General features: G+C 38.5%; 1 protein-coding gene across 4 annotated transcripts in view; it reads right to left on the reverse strand.

The window, feature by feature from the left end:
- CHRFAM7A (CHRNA7 (exons 5-10) and FAM7A (exons A-E) fusion) overlaps nucleotides 1-17699 on the reverse strand; it is a 42091-nt gene that overhangs the window by 19447 nt on the left and 4945 nt on the right. The window lies entirely within an intron of this gene.

A 17699-nucleotide genomic window follows, 5' to 3' on the forward strand; every position in this document is an offset into this window, starting at 1 on the left:
TAATAGAAAAAATAGAAAAAAGCGTGACTAAGCTCAGATGATGTGTGTTGAGGCCGTATTGAGTAGCTCCTTAACAGGCACGTAGCACCACTGATATTGGTGGAACTATACAAAAAGCGTTGCATCGTCTTTACTACAAAACCGTTGTCAGGGCAGAACATAATTCTTCTGCCTGGAACAGGTCCAATTTGAAGGCCTTTCCCCTTGCCTCCTGTGACTATTTGATGTAAATTCAGGTGACACAGTAGACATCTTAATGCTGCAGTTAATTAAAGAGTTTAATTCTTCACTCAGACACAGGAAAACGTTGGTGACCTTATTTCTGTGGAGGTACTGTATCAGTATCCACCTGGGTTGTGTGAATCTAATGGAGTATACTATATATACGCTCAGTATTACACATTCTCCAAACTGAACGCACAATCTCTGTCCCAACACCAAAGTTTCACTTACAGTCTAAGGAAGTGTCATAGCAAGTTTCTGTCACCTGTACAGCAGCAACCATCAGAGTTGCTTGTACATCTAGACTTCTGAACTTAAGTCTGTCACTCTTGAACTTAAATGTTGTTCCTAAATGCCCAATAATGACAAAAAAAAAAGGTTTAATTACTTTTCATTTTAAAAAAGGTTTCTTTTTTTGATAATACTCTTTACTAAAGGTCAATACTCTTTACTCTTTTGCTGCTGTTTGGTGGACTTATAACTGAACAAAAGTCCTGAGAGACCTTTAACTGAAGCCATTTTGGAGCAGCACAATAATAAAAAGTTACACAGCATCTAAAATCAAATACAGTGCAAGAGACAATGGTATTTTTAAAGCAAGTGAAGTCTTTTGAGGAGCAGCATCAGTAAATGTTATGCCAATGTTACTAGGTCATGTATAATCACAACATACAGACAAATAACAAGATTTTAGGTAAAGATGGGTATTGTGCATGAATAAAGTCTGCTCTCAAATGCACATTTGTATCTTCCTTCAAAATGAAAAGTAAAATAAAAAATATAAGGAAGCACAGACCACAGCTAGTGATTCAGCAGTTTTCCTCTCTATTTTCTGCTTCATCACCTCCATTAACCTTACTTTTTGAAAACCATCTCAAGTGAACAACTCATTTAAATGGCATCCTGGGGAAACAGGTCTCTTTAACCCATTGGTTTCAGGAACACATTATTAAGCTGCATTGAATTAGCATGCTGAAGGCATTGCTGAAGATGTCAGCCAGGCAAAGCAGTAATTAATTTGCAATAGCAGCTGTTATTCTCTAGCCGTACAAACATGAATTTGGTGCCTCTCTCAAAAACCTGCTTATAGTGTTCGAGCACAACAAAACTAGTTTGCATGGGATCTTTAATTCATGAATGAAGAAACAGTCCTTAAGAGATCATTCATATCACCATGAACTGAAGTATATTGACAAGTGTTGCAAATTAAGGACATGTAAAACCTGTGTATGTTTCTATTCATCATAGCCATTTTTAGGTCAGATGTCAATACCACCAATGATAACTTATTGTTAGAATTTTGATAGCATTATCTCAAAGCTCTGTGTGCTGTCCTAGATGAATGTGACAAGTTCCTATAATGCAATGTCCCATCTATTGTACTTGAGCAAAGCTGAGAACACCACTGCGGTGTGGTTTCTCTGCAGGGCAGACAGTAGTGTTGCTTTGCACAGGCGTGACTGGCTACTCAAAGGTACAGAGCAATTCAGAATCCATTATATTGTGGGAAGCTTGTTTCAGGACTATTAGCTGAATGGCATGTACTCCTGCATGGTTAAATTCTGAGTTAAACTCACATTTTATTCCCAGTGTGATCTCTTTCCACACATGAATGGCCCCAGCCTTACATTAGTGATGTTTCAAAAATTCCCTTTTCAGTAGCAGGAAAAGATTTTACTAAAGCTGGAGTGCCACTGATGCTTAAGCTAATGATATGCATTGAGGATTTATTTTGAAGCCCTGAGCCCACAGCGTAGTCAGATGAGCTATTTTAGGAGTACCAGAAAGGAGCTCTACTATCAACCAGCACACCTCTCAGAACCAGGCTAGAGCACCATCACTGAGCAGTCAAACTAGCAGAGCTGAGAGGGACAGTAGACTTTTAATCCAGCTGTGCTGCTGGTAGAATGATTCAGCTGCCTGCCACACTGCCAGGCAGCTGGGCACATGGCAGAGCCATCACAGGTTTGCCTGCAGGAGACTCTGCAGACACATTCTGAAAGCCAAGAGTTATTGAAGTGTGATCTTTCACTCAGACCTTGCTCAAAGAGGGTATCCTGAGAGTAATAACTCAAAAGTAACTTGTGCAGTGAAGACAAGCCCTAAGTGAAGATGTACCACGCTGTTTTCCTGGAGTTTCTTTCTGTTATTTTAAGCATTTAGAGCCTGAAAGAGTGTATTTGAACAAAATAACTCCCACTTGGATCACTATATTTAAGGTTCCATCAGTGTTTGAATCGTAAATCCCATCATTACTCCTCACCTATAAAAACATTGTTGCATGCTGAGACTTGGTTTATAGTGATTTTTTTTTTATAGCATTTGTTGGAGTAAACAGCTTCCAACATTCTAGTCATTATTGAATTGACTCACCCATCACTAGAGGAAAGATGCTGATTTTAGAGGGTTTGTCCCTCTCCATGAGCCCAAAAGGAGCTGATGTAAGGTGGGGCAGGAGACATCCTGCAGGGTTTGTCCCAGCTAGGGGAGTTGTTTGGACACTGTTTGAAAAGCATTACAGCAAACTGCATTAAAACTGGTTTTCCATCAGAGTTATGCAGTATTTCCCCATAAAATGATGGGTGGGCTTGAAATGCTTTGTAGAACTTCATCAGTTTTTGTCACTTCACAATATTTTGTAAACACTTACAGAAAAAGTGTTGAACGCAAAAGCAAGGCAGTTCCTATTCCAAACCTCTTCTACTATAAAGAGGCAAAGAAAAAGGACTTCACAATATATTCTGAGATGCTGGGAAAATTAGTCTGCGAATGAGACCAGAAACTATATCATGTGGTTTGGATTGGTGTGGTTTTTTTCTTATACCAGCTATTTTAGGTTACTTGCTCTTCAGATAGTACTGGCCAAGTAGTGCAGCTAACAAAGAGCTAGGTTCCATTCATGCAGTGGGAGGTGGATGGGAGGCTACTTTGGTCCACTTGATTCCTGACTGTAGTCATGATCTGTGAGGGCAGATGGCAAATTGCTACTGGACTGCTTATCATAATATTTTATGGCAGTGTAGTTAATGAAGGGAAAGTAGCTGACATCAGGAAGACCTGAGTGGTCCTTCGTTCACTTTTGAAGGTATAGGTAACAATTTCTGCAAGTTTTTGAAAGGAATTGCACTGTCACCATTCTTCCAGTTCCCATCTCCGGTTTTGTCTGCCTTTCAATTTACAAAGTCTATTAGACTATCAGTCTTCACCCACCTTTGGAAACACAGTATCAGATTCTCACATTATCCTTCTCTTACCCTGTGTTCAACAGAATATATAAAAGAGATGAAAATTTGATAATGCTTTGTGAAGGGTATTAGCCTGGACATTACAGACTTTGTAAGGAACATTATCTGCTGATTTTGAAAGGGATGTCAGCACACTAGAAAAGCTATGCAGCAAAAAGCAAGGGGAAAAAGAAGTAACATAAGTCTGCATGCTTACAGACTGGCATGCAGACAGTGACACGCAGCACCTAGCAAGAAACACATACTTCCCAGAAGACTTGTATAAAGTGATGTCCTGACTAAAATCTATTAGCTGTAATTCTTGCACTTCAAATCCAGATTCTTTATTTTTACTTGGTTGAATCTCACCTAACTTACAGAAAAAGTAATGTCTCTTTGAAGCAGGCTTCAATTACCATGAACCTTAATAAAAGAGTTTGCAGAAACATTTTAAGACATCCCTTGTTATAGCAATAATGCTAGGTTCCTGATCAGTACCTTGTAACAAGACTGAAGTTAATAATTGTAGTCTGAAGTTAAAAATGGGCTGGCAGCCAGTGAGAGACATGTAAGGCACTCCCTATATAGATTTTCACTTTTATTTGCTTGAATGTCATCCTACTGAAACCAGCAGGTTAATCAGTTCATTAGCTCTTATTGTCTCAGTACTTGCTCATTACACATCCTTAACATCTGATCCACAATGTCAAATTACTAGCACCTAATGACTTTTTTCCCCACATCATTTAAAACCCTGTTATGTTTAATTGTTGCTTCACGCAGCTTGGGGTTTTCTTCCTCTTCCTTTTTAGAGTCATGTACTGAGCTCACTAAACTGTATAAAGTGAAAAAGCCTGAATTCTTATAGGATTAATACTGAGAGAACGCACCGGAGGGTGAGTTATGCAGTCATAAAATGGCCAGTTGACAAAAGATTGATGCTACAGCCATACTTTAGGCAGCCATAGAGACATGATGAATCTGAGCTCCTCAGAACTTATGGAGAGTAGAGAAGGGGCTGGACTTCTCCATTCCTGCACATTGTGCTCATGCACACCAGCACCCTGTGTGGCCAGCCTCCAGGAGAAGCCAGAGTAGCATGTGGTCTCCAGCTTCACCCACCTGGAACCCATCAGGAAACACCATAGTGACCTCACATTCTTTGTAACACTAAGTCAACGTGGGCAACTATTGCAATTATTTGCTCCTCATGTGCCAAAGTTAATGCTAAGCTTCTGTATTAAAGGTGGCTCGAGGCTTCTTAGTGGTGCAGGCAAAATTGAATTTTGCTGTCTTAGGGATGAGGATAAAAATCAGTTACCTAAAAAAAGCCAACCTGAAGCTCCTGCAAGGATGCTGAAATGAAAACTGCAGCTGCTTGCCAAGGACTACCCTTAGTCATCCACAGGTGGGGGCTGTAGCTGCAGCAAGTCGTGATCTTAAGCAATGTAGTAGATGGTGCGGAGTCAGGCTGCCCCATAATGGGTGCACATTTGTTACCCCTGAAGCCTAAGGCACCACCTACATTGCATCTGCAAAATGCAAGATTAATTAAAATGCAAATTGGGATGGAATTAAAGAATGTTTGGGGGTTTTGCATAGGAATAAAAAGCTGCATGGGGATTTAGCAATGTGAAATGGGTTTTTTAGGCAACATAAAGATGAAGAAAAAGGCAGTGTACAGGATTTGTGAGATCAAAGATGTTTGAACTCCTGATGCTTCTTCCCCACCTGACTTCCCTTTCACCAGAAAAGGAACAGGTTAGTGCAACTACCCTTCACTTCTCCAGTAGTCAGCAATATACTTTTTTATCATAGTAAAATGTTTTTGACTCAGCTTACAGCACATATTTACAATTATGCAGAAAATGCTGTATAAACAGGCTTTATCAATTTAATAATAATAATGATAATAATCATACATGATCCAGCATGTGAGGCTCAACACCAGGAACAGGCCACAGAATGTTTCTGATTTCTTGAAAATAGATGCAAAAAGTGCAAAATGATTCAATAAAAAGTCAGAAGTGGAAAATACAAATTTTCATTGTTTTACTGCATTTTCCTCAAGACCACTTCAAACTTAAACACGCACTGATATTTGGTGTTCTGGCTTTTGCCATGTCAGTGAGATTTTTATATAAAAACAGAGCTCTAACATCTATAACTTAACCTTGTAGTGGTAGAGCATGCTGCTGGGAAGCAACGCTCCTTCAAAATTATAGTAACCGTTGCAAACTCTTTAAACAGAGTTTAAGATGATGAGGTTTACTACACAGCCCAGTCAGCATGGTGTGCCAATTCTGCATGACGTGGCCTTGGGCTTGCGCTTGCCTTGGCCAGCTCCCTTTACATCAGCTGCTAACTTGCCCTGATTCTGTTGGTGCTAAAAACCTCCTGAAAGTTGGTCTTCATTATTTCATACTCAGCCACTCCATGCTGCTAGTGACCTCAGTGAAAGTTGAAGGCATTTAGGATATCACCCTTTCTTCTTTTCCACATTCTGCTTCAAAGCCAAATTCAGCCCTGAGGCACCTTCACTGCTAGGATGATATGTGACTCTGTGACTTTCTCACCTTCCAACTCAGACTCTCTCTGGCTCTTTCAGACCTTTAGGGATCAGGTATTGCAGCTGTGCTCGGGCTTTAGCTAAATATCTCCAGTAGCATTAAGGTGAGTTTTGCAGTTATATCTCTGAAATCCAGCCTGAAAATGTCTTCCTTACTTTGTGTGCTTTTTGATTTAATTTCTTCTAGCTTTTTTTAATCAAAGAATTAAATTCTTAAGGCAACCCAAAATGTGAGTAGTTAATTAAAGGGAAATTTGAAAAGAAAACTTCTTTTCTATTGATCTCTTAGGTTTATTAGATTTGTGATGGATGGCATATGAATTGCTCTTCATACTGTATGTGCTGAAGGTTTTTGTGAAATAGAGAACTGCTCTGTGGAATTGCTCCTGACTGAGGAAAGCGGAGTTTTGTTGCTGGAGATAACACAGACTGGCACAGATTGCTGCCAGTATCCATTTTTATTTTTTAAGAAGGCTGACTTTGGACTGTAAATTCAAAGAGGAGCAAAGCAATAAATGGCTATTCTGGGACTAACTGAAATACTGCAAGTTATATGGGAAACAGACAGAGTTTCCCTGTAAGGAGACCCTTTCCTCATTCCCACCCCTAGCACCCACTTTCATTTGTGATACAGTGCGTAAAGTTTATTGAAGTACCCTAAATCTCTAGACAGGAACAATGCAGAGCAAATCTGTGGCATATTCCCAACACGACCTGCTGTCCTAAGCACTTTCCATAATCTTGAAGGACAGAGTGGCAGTACCAATCCCAGATGCAGTAACAGTTCCTCTGGTTTCTATTTGAATTAAAAAATCAGCCTCTTCACATCATCTGCTGAACGGTGCAGCAGAGCCGAACAAGAACCTATGCTAGAATGTACAGCTGCAAAGGAGAATGCAGCTGAAGAGTATTTGTGAAAGAGCTGAATCATCCATGCAAAGTGTTTGGGCTAATGACTGGTGTATATTGGCCCAATTTTATAAACAAATTTATAAATATTTGTAGGAGAGGGCCACTGTTAATCCAGTGATGTTTCCTGCATGAGACAGGTGGGATTAAGGTTTGAGTCTTCACTCTCATTCTGTTTATTTATTCTTGTTTTGTTTCAGAACCATGGCCTACATTCAGTGATTCCTCTGTCTGGCCATATTTACTAGAACTCTCTCCTGTACAAATTAAGGAGTGGGCCACACTTACTAGAAATAATGCTGGATAAACCAAACATTCCAACTCCAGCTTCCTCTCTTTAGCAGACAGCACTCTGTGACAGCCAAGACCTCATCTTGCTATTGCTTCAATTCTGTGCAGCTTTTCACCTTCAAAATATCACCTATCTTCGTAAATGTTTACTTAATCAGAGTGTAATGTTTAAAGTTCAAGATATGGAAGATTTTTATTTCAAAGCAATATGTACTTATGTCATCTTCCTTTGAAATGCACACATCCAGGCTGGCCTACGTATATATGTGTAATGTCATTTTCTTTATTAACTGGGCTGTGGAGTAAAACAGTGCCAGCGCTACTTGAAGCTAGCCAGCTATGCTGTACTGGGTCTAACTTTTGGGTATTACTCTTACAGCATATGATACTTAGTATTTGTAGAGCATTCGCCTGTCTTGACAGTTTGTGAGTCCCTTCCATCAGGAACATGTGAAATTGTTCAAACTACTTATTATCTTTTGGGGGGGGTTAATGAATTATTATAAATGTGATTAGTAGAAAATCAACAAATTTTTTTTAAAAAAATGACTTTGTAAATCTTCCTTCTAACTTATAAACACATTATTTTCAGCAAATTAAACACAAGGAAAACGGTGCCTAGCTACAAATAACAACGCAACACTGCCAAATGAATATTTACAGTACTGCTACAAAACTATTACATAGCATTACAGATTTCAGCACTGCTATAAATATCCTTAGCAGTACAGTCTTTGCACACAGCTATACAGCTCAACGTGTAGCAGCTTAGACTGCCACATCTGCTGACATTAGTTCCAGATGTTTGTATGTAGTAACAAGGACAAGCAGAAAAGACTGGCTGAGGAACAGAGCAGAAATAACGCAGAGGGTTACCACAAATGGAAACAGGTATCTGCTGTTGGGTGCAGAGGGCTCCTGGGACAGGGTATGCAGAAGCACAAGCTTTAGCCATGCTGAAGCCCATTATGGTGAGCTCGTGGTTTCATGTAGTGGAAACTGCAATAGGATGGTCTGCAAGTCACTGGGTAACGCTGGTGAGAAACGGCATCCAGCAGCTGGGAGGAAGGGAATGGGAGAGGAGGAAAAGAAATCTCCTGGTGTGAGTGGTGGAGAGATGTCCTGAGCACTAGACCAGCTACAGTTCTGCTCTGTGTTAACACTTGAGCCAGCACATATTTAATACAAGGTTTGCTATGAGCTTACCCACAGTTACAACTCAGACTTAGTGACTGTAGACCTTGACCTATGTGTAAGTCTAAAAAAACATGGAGATTTTCAGGTATGTGTTCTGCATGGGTATTGAAGCCTAGAGTTCACCTTTCCCATGCACTCTTCAGGTGCACAAGGAGACAAAGAAAAGAGTGAGGAAGTAAACCTGAATACAACAGACAAACATGCTTCTGCTAATAGCTAAAATTCTGTGAAAGTTTTAAAGGTTTCTAGAGTTAAAATGTTAAAATGTATTCTGTGCTGCTGGGATAGGAGTAGATGCTCATTTTTGGCCCTTTGAATATCTTAATTTTTCCTTTAAAATAAAAATTAGAAAAATGTAATTTGAATTTTACCTGGGTTAAGGTTGAGTTTGGAGTGCGAGGGGAGGAGTCTGATTGCTTTGCTTAATTCAAGTGAAATTCTGAGGGGGATTGTTTGGTTGTTGTTTTTTCCTAATTGTACCGTGTGTGCTATATTTTTCCAAGTCTGAAAAACTCCAGTGGTTTCTCCACACCAACTACTCTCATGTGCCTTTGCAAGAAGTATTTGCTCTCTCCCCACCTACTTTATCTTGCTTTAAAAGAAAGGCGGAGTTGGCTCACACACAGGACTTTCCAGGTGGATACAAATCTTACACAGCAGAAGAGCTGCTGAAGAAAGAGCATAGAAGAGCGATCTTAACTCTGGGCAGAGCATCTGCACGAGGAGCCTCCTTAAAATGTGGGAATGAGTTTCTCTTCCATATATACTCTGACAAAATCTAACAGTCGTGCTTGTCGTTGACTGCAATAGGGTTTTGTCCTGGCAATGGGCTTGAGATGTATTTTCACTGAGTTTCACAGAAAAGAAGCAGAGATTTTAAATATGTGTAAGAGCCTCATGATGTACCATTTCTGTTACCATGGGGACATAATTGTAATAGCAGTATTTTTTTTTTTCAGTACATCATTGTTAACAAGAGATTGTATTTAGATTTGGACACATTCATCTTTGCAAAGACAAGCAGGGATCAGGTGTATGAAATGAGCAGAGTACAGCATAGCTAATAACATACTTCACAACTGGTATGGAAAAATATTCTTTTGAAGAGCAAGAGGGGGAGGTTGCATTTTTTCAAGTTATCTTATGAATTCCCATGATTCACGGTAGGTTGCAGTCAGTTCAATTATTAAATACAGCATAGAGCTTAAAGTGCAGTTACACTTATTGCAAGCATGCAAAGTAATAACTGTGTTCTGTTGCTTTATTTACAAAGAACTTGATTCCATTGTATTCCATGGCAGACTCCCATTGAGAGGATTGAACCCTGAATTACTGTTAAATACTGGCTGTAGGTGCTGATTAGCATTGTCTGTCTGACACAGATAGGCATCCCAGTTCCAAATGCATGTTGGGATCTGGGAACTACCAACCATTCCACAGGCTAAGAGGGAATAATAGAGCCCCCACAGCCCCACTCCTTAGACAGTGTTAAAACTAGAGGGAATCAAAGCTTTTGAACTTGATTTATTTGCCTGCAGGTTAGCTGCAAAACATAGAAGTTGAAAGGTCAGATTGTTACACCTGGATGTAATGCCAGGACAGCATTGTATCAAAGGATTTGACTCTCTTTTTACTCTTGCTGATCAACTTTAAGTCATATTTGACTTTTTATTAAGCCTTTCTCCTAAAAATGTTCACAAGTCATATGGAAATGCTATTATAGCATATATATTTAGCAAACTAAACTGAAAGGAAAGCAGGTGATGTCTTCAAGGAGACAAGTTATGGGAGAACAAGGAGTTGAACACAAAGTTGTCTCTTCCTCTCCCTTTGTGTGATCAGAGCACACAGCTCCAGCACCAGCCTGCTGCTGGCGTTCTTCTATTTTTGTGGATAACAGCAACAGAAATTTCCACACCTGACCAGAGCATCTTGTCCATGTTTTAGCATCAATTCACATGCTGAAACTGCGAACCTTTGAGGAACACCAGAACCATGGAGATAGAGGCGTCTGACTAGGACACAACCATGAGGAATAGCTCTGTCTACTACAAATGGACATAGTTAAAGCTAGCTTCAGAGGACCAGTTAGCAAAGTGCCATTACTCTTCCCAGACAGTCTAACTATATTATCTTATCTCCATCTTTCCAGTCCCTGTGATATGTAACGTAATCCATTATCCTCAATGTATTGGGGTCTCTGTTCAATCTAGGATACAGCACAGACATCACCATGGCAATTAAAAAGTTCCCTCAAGAAGGGTATAGTACCAAATACATTGCTTATCCTACTGAACATCTCTGCAGCTCTTGACACAGAAGTATTACAAAACTACCTTAAATCAGGAAGAGAGGATGAATCAGCATTACAGAAATTCTAGTTATTCCTTACTCTACATCCTCTGAGGGACAGGTTTGGGAGTCCTCTTTTACAGGGTCTTCCTTTTGAACTTTTCCTAAATATCCATATGGTCCCCACTTCTTTTTAATGCCTGTAAAGAATCACTGACAAAGGTACTGAGAAACCATGAACTTGGCTGAGAGGAATATATTGATGAAAATCAACTGTGTGTCTCTTTCTTCACAAATGCAACAAGCGTCATGACTGAAATGTCAGAACACCTACACAGTCCTTCAGGCTGCTGTTTTCTGCAACACAAAAGAGCAAACTCTCCTACAAAAAGAACACCTCTGTCTGCTGGAGTCAGAGGTGGAGTAAACACTCCAAAATCCATAAAAATGCTTATTTGAATTTCTTCAGCTCAGTGAGTGGTTCAGTCAAACTTCCCAGTGCTCATTATTTTTTCTGTCTTCATTCTTGCATTTGCCTGCTTCTTTCCTCTCAAATACTTAACCGACAGAACTGTGTAGTTATTGAGAGTAATTATGGGGATGCCAACCACAGAAATATGTTAATACTCATGGCTGAACACAGAAAACAAGCCAATAAAAGTCCAAAGTAGTAGTGCTGTATAATTAAACATGTGCGTAGGTCCACCAACTCTGCACATGGTTATCGATCGTCTTCCCTTCAGGCTACTCCATCGTGAGGATCATGTAAGCAATATGGAGGTGTCATTATAGGCTCTGCAAATATGGCTTCACATCACTACCAGAGGATTTTGGAGACATTCAATTAAAAATTCAAAGTAAATTAGTTAACACATTAAAAATACATTATTTAAGTAATTAAAATTCTAAGTGAAGTTTAAAAGATTTCTTTTTCTATATAAGGGCTTGTACATATATGCTTCCTGCTGCCAACCCATTGTGAGTTCTTCCTCTTTTTTTTGCCTTTTTTGTAACTCAGAGATTTATTTAGATTGGGAACAGTTGGATTGTTTAGTAGTCTATTCAGGCAAACATGGTGAGGAGTTCAGGAGAAACTGAAGAATTCACATCTGTATCATCTAAATTTGAAGTAATTAACATTTGAATGTTTCTATGTTAATATATGCTGTTCATAGATAGAAAAGTGTTTGCTTACAATCCATTGACAATACTTTGTTCAACTGCTGTCAGCACTATTAGATTTGTAAATTACTGAAAACTTTTTATAGTGTGTGCTTTTCTGAGAGAAAAGCAGGCGCTTTATCTGCACAGGTCTGAGAATACAGCCGTAAAATGAAACAGAGAACAGAAACAGAATAGCACCTACTTGAAAAAACCCAACTGATTTGTATTACTATTCCAAAGACCTCTCCTGTGGAAGCAGAAAGCAGAACAAATGCTCTGATGTTCACATACAATGAACATCTCTAATGTTCTCCTGTTAACTATTATCAGGAGGGTTTTTATAGCCTTTAGTTAGTCCTTTTTTCCTTCCTGCAAATTCCCTTAAATTAGTTTAAATTCATTGCTTCCCATTCCATCCTACAGAATATAGACTGTGTTTAAAATATCTTTCCAGATCTAATACTATTTAAGACGACTAGGTACAAGAAAGATGCTGAAGGAAAAAATAGTCCAAAAAGCCAGAAGATATTTGGAAGCACAGAAAAAATGGACTAATATCACAGAAATAAGGTTGCAGTTTCTCTTAGTATATCAGTATCTCACCACAGTAGGGTAGGGAGAGGTGTTGTCTGCTTGTTTAAATAGATCCATTTTCAGAATATTTTAGACTATTATTTGAAAAGATCTGTTCTTCATATTTCATGAGGAAGCAGAGTACTGTTTTCTGTTATAATCCATTAACTTTTGTAGGTATTAAACTAACTAAAAATATCGGAAAGCATATCCCAGCACTGTACTAGTTTTCTAAACTCTCAGGAATAAATCATGGTAGAACAGAAATGGCTCCAAGATGAAAGTGAAAATAGTTACTCTTTTTAGCATGGAGGGAATAAAGATCAAGCAGCAAAGTGAGAGGAAAATAAAGGTTGGAGAGACTTTCTAATGTACACAAATGAATGCTAAAAATTAAAAGAATAATGCAGATTTGATGAGCTTCTGCTACAACCATTGTTTGCAAAGAGGCTGCTGAGGTTTGATAAACAGCTTAGGAACTTCTTTAGCACCATTTCTCAATGAGTCTCTTGATTTGGTTGCTTTATCCATCTTTCCAGGGTTTGGGTGGTTTGTTTTTTTTTTTTTTGGGGGGGGGGGGTGTTGGTTGGTTGGTTTTTGTTGTTTGGGGGTTTTTTTTTGCGGGGGAGATGTTTGTTTTATAGTCTCTTTCTTTACAGAAACTGTTCTGCTTCTTTGAATGACAGCATAATTTTCTTTTTCAAATTTCAAGATATTTCACATTACTATCTTGCCTGGTGGGTCCAGGGTATTTGATCGGAAATACTGAGTTGCAGATTCTTATGCAGAGGCTGTGTTAAGCATTAAGTTGACATTGAAGTCAACTGTATCACTTACACTTTGTAAAATGAAACAAGGACAAAAGCCCTTGAATATATAAATCTAAGTCATACACGTAACCAAGGGCAATGTAGGATGAGCAAACTTTGACTGAAGTTTGCATGCTTTCATATTTCCTTTGGTCTGCACAAGTGAATTGAAGAGCCTAAAGAAACAGGATTTCTCTTGAGATTCTGCTGCTGCTCACTACATACAAACAACTATTCAGCACTTTCATTTTCCCTAACTAGAAATTAAAAAAAGAAATGGGAGAAACTGGAAAATAAGTGAAAACTGTTGTGTAGTAAATGATTTCATTAGCTAGTAAGTGTCTGGAGGAACCATGAAAGATTCCTGACTAAATGGTGTTACACAACATAAGTAAGAACTTGAATATTCATGTAGATGAATAACTAAATGCAACTTTCTTAAAAAATTACTAAATATTGATTCTTCTGCTAGAAAAAAAATAAAATACTTTATAATCAGAGTTGACCAAAATGGACACATTCATACCCACCAAAATGTTTGTCACCATAAGTCTTGCTCCACAAGTTACAAGATAAGATAGTATTGATCCAGCATTTTCCCAAGTTCAGCAACTTGGCTCAGAGAGATGGAACTAGCTTGGGTTTTTGCTAAATATATGACAGATTTTAAGTGAAGAACCACCACGGGTAGAGAATTGTAAGCAGTTTAAGCTAACCTAAATCCAAACTAAGTACAGGTCATCTAGAAAAATGACTACTCAAAAAATTGATACAGCTAACTGCTCAGTCCCAGAGACACTGGTGCAAGCCAAAGGGGCAGGAACATGAGGCCAGAAGTTAGTGAGATCATCTCTTCCAGCAGCAGAGTGCTGACATCAGCTTAGGACACTCACAAAATGGTGCCCCAAGTTCCACATAGAAAGTGGTGTAAATTCTAAATTCAAACCAGAAAGCCCCAGAACACAGTAATGTTTTCAACAGCTGCAGAGTAAAATTGCTGAAATTCCTTAGAAAAATCTAAGAAGACATATTAATGAAAATTAATATCAGAAAGCCATTGGTCTGATCCCAATGCAATAGTCTTAACTTTAGCATTTTTATGCAAAAGTTTTATTTGACATTGTCTTGTACACTTCAACAGTTATTGTGACATGAATGATTCCGATATTAAAAGAATCTAGTCTATCAAAATATAATTAGGTTGTAAATGTTTTGGAACAAAGATTATCTTTTCAGCTGTGTTTACATATTAGCTAGCACAGGGAGAGTCTGACTGTGACTACAGATTATAGTTAATGGAATGATAAAAATAACACAAATATCTGCCCTCATACAGAGGCAGTACTGACCTGTCTTTGGTTCCAGTTAAGAAAGCACTTAGGCATCAAATTATACTCATTCAATCCAACCAAAGCCTCCAGCAGATGGATTATTTCCCATGCATCCAAATATTTCTTAAAATATAGTACCCAAAATTCCATGCAATTTAGGCTTTGAAAACAAAACAAGAAAAACATGCATCAAATTGGGTCAAACCAGTCCTTTTACAAGAAGACCATGTTAAATTCTAGTTTTGCCCTCAGTATTCTCTGAGCCCCTATCAAACTTATGTCATCTTCAAATTTACTAAAAATATTACTACTTCTGTCTTCCAGGTGAAATGAAATGAAAACACTGAGTCAGGATAGGTTCTTGGGGAATCTCACGATGTAACTAAATCTCACCATTTGGACAGTGCACCATTGACAACTACACTAAGATTTTCTAACCAGTTCTGCCATGTAGGTTTACCAAGGCCTTATTCTCTATTTTTTTGCTAAGAGTGTTATTCAAAAAGGCTTTAGTAAAGTCAAAATATATACCTTGCTGCAAATAGTCAAGAAATCTGGTGTACTTCACCAGAAGTATCTTTATGCCATGTAGCCAATTTTGTTGAAGAAGGAAAGGTGCCTCATTTATCTCAAAGTGTTTTTTTAGTGTTCTTCCTAAGTTGGAACATAGGAAGTTATGCTTAGATGTTAGGAAAGCAAGACTACCATGATGATAGTTGAATACTGAAACAGGTTGCCCAGGGAGGTTGTGGAATCTCTCTCCGTGGAAGTGTTCAGTACTTGACCGGACACAGTCCCAAGTAACTTGATCTATTTAGACATATTTGGAGCAGGAGGGTGGACTAGATGACCTCTGGAGGCCCCTTCCAAACTAAAATAAGACTGTAGGATTCTTCTACTTGTTTAGATAGCAGTAAAAATTGAGTTTAAACTGTCACTGTATATCTCAATGTATTCCAGTTCTTCATGTCTGTGTCTCTAAGCAGTAATTTGCAGTGTAAATGTATGATCATTTTGCATTCATTTCTAAGGTTTCATCTTCTGACTTTTGGGGATGGAATTCCCTCAGATACGTTTCTCTTAACTCTGTTAACTTACAGTAGATACAAATATGTCTGTTGTAAAAATGTCAGGCTAGGCACAAAATTAATACCTTTGTGATCGCTATATTTGTTTTTCTATGCCATTCACTATTCTGCGTGAGATGTAGCCAAGTAGGGACAGCACTGCTGCTGTGTCTATTCTGAGCATTTGCTCTACACCAAGAAGTAGTGACTGAATATTTTCCTCTAATGCTGTTATTGGGATGGATGTTACAAGAGAAAATAAGAATGTTAGAGGTGTTTGCCTCCACATAGTGTTTAAAAAAGTGGTGGCTGTTATTTTATCCAGTGTGGAAATTATATGAGCGTATTTCAATAATCTGTTTCTCAAAAATGCATATGCTGGATGTTTTTCCTAAGCGTAAAGTTAGGTTCATACTCCATGCCAACACTGAAATACTAGACAGGCAGAGGCCAAAGACTAGCTTTTTGTGCACGTAGTGGGGTTTCCGTGAGGTGAGATGTAGAGAAGAATAAGTGACCTTGGCCAACTAGGACAATACATTAGCTCCTCTTCTTCTCCTGCCACTAAAGTATGCAGATACCTTTAGTATTTGTCTGTTAAGATTTTCCTTCTGTGCTTATTCTTAAATTTTGTTTAGTTTTCTTAAGTCAGCTATTTCCAAACATTTTCTGATTCGGATCCAGAGAGATGTTTATCAGCCTATTTGTTCAATATAAATTGCTTTCTCACAAGGAGTTTTGAAACAAGATTTCAGCAAATCAGAGAGGAATTAGTTTTTTTTCATTTCTTTCATCAAATCGCTCAGCATTTCTCATTTCCAGAAAATTGAAACAATTATAAAAAGCAAAAGAAACATCTTATTCCATCTTCTGATACTATAACAACTCAAATGTCTTTGAAGAGCACTTCTGGCCAGTTGGCTGTCTCCACTTTGTTTTCACTTCAGGATGATTTATTGCAAGATTGTTTGCAAAGGTTTAAGAGCAGTGATTTTTCTATTAAGGAATACGGGAATAAAGCAAACTGAAAGATACCTAGGATCTCTCTCTTGAAAGTTCTTATTAACTTGACACAGAAGCTTTTTTTAAGTCTACTCCTTTCCAACCTCTTTCTTTTCTTTTTGCCCTCCATCCTCTTCCACCTAAATTCCACCTTTCTTCCAAACTCCTTTGCTGTCTCTCAGGTCTACCATGCATTCCCACTTCTCCAGGCACTCCCTCAGTTTCCTAGCTCTCCTTTTCATTCATGTGTCCACAAACTGCATTTTTTTCATGCTGCCACTGTTTCCCCTCCCCGTTTAGCAATACTTTGTAGAATTTACTATGCCAGCTTGCATTCTCATTAGACAATTCATTAACTCTATTTTCTAGTGGACTGAACTAAGTTGGGGCAATCGGCACTTACAGGTCCCTCGTTATATAGTCCTGATACTAGCATGCATGTTAATATGCAATACCAATAAAAAGAAAAACATATCTGTAAGCATAGGACAGAAATAATTGCTACTTTTAGAAGGAAAGGGTTAAGCTAAAAATACACAGTAGGAAATATCCACTGTATTTGGAAAAGTTTTCATATACTGTCTCCCCTTTCCTATCAGCAAAGTCTGAGTGGAATGGAAGAGACTTCAAGTAAGGAACAGCAGCAGCCAGAATCTAGCCTGGCTCAGTCTGTTCTGGCAGGGATTTGACAGATCTGCTCTGGATAGGTCTAACTCCCAGTACTGCTTGTATCAGCTGAGAAGCCATTAAAGTGAATATATAAACTACAGGAAAGTATGATGGTGACATGTTTTGTTTCTAGCTTGTTAAACCAGTAATTGTTATTGCAAGTAGCTGTCATTCCCACCAGCATTTGCTTCATGTTGACAATGAAGAAAACTCATTTGTTTCATAGTGTGAAGCTTAATTTACTTCATGGTTGGTTTCTTTCTTTGCCTGTCAATCCCAGATCTCTGAGGAAGAAATGCAGTCAGTTTTATAGCAAGCAGAATGAGCTGTATCTAAACTGCCAGTACAAAAACTATGGCTTCTTACTGATTATGAAGGGA

The sequence above is a fragment of the Grus americana genome, chromosome 10 (assembly GCF_028858705.1).
Source record: "Grus americana isolate bGruAme1 chromosome 10, bGruAme1.mat, whole genome shotgun sequence".
Lineage (NCBI taxonomy): Eukaryota > Metazoa > Chordata > Aves > Gruiformes > Gruidae > Grus > Grus americana.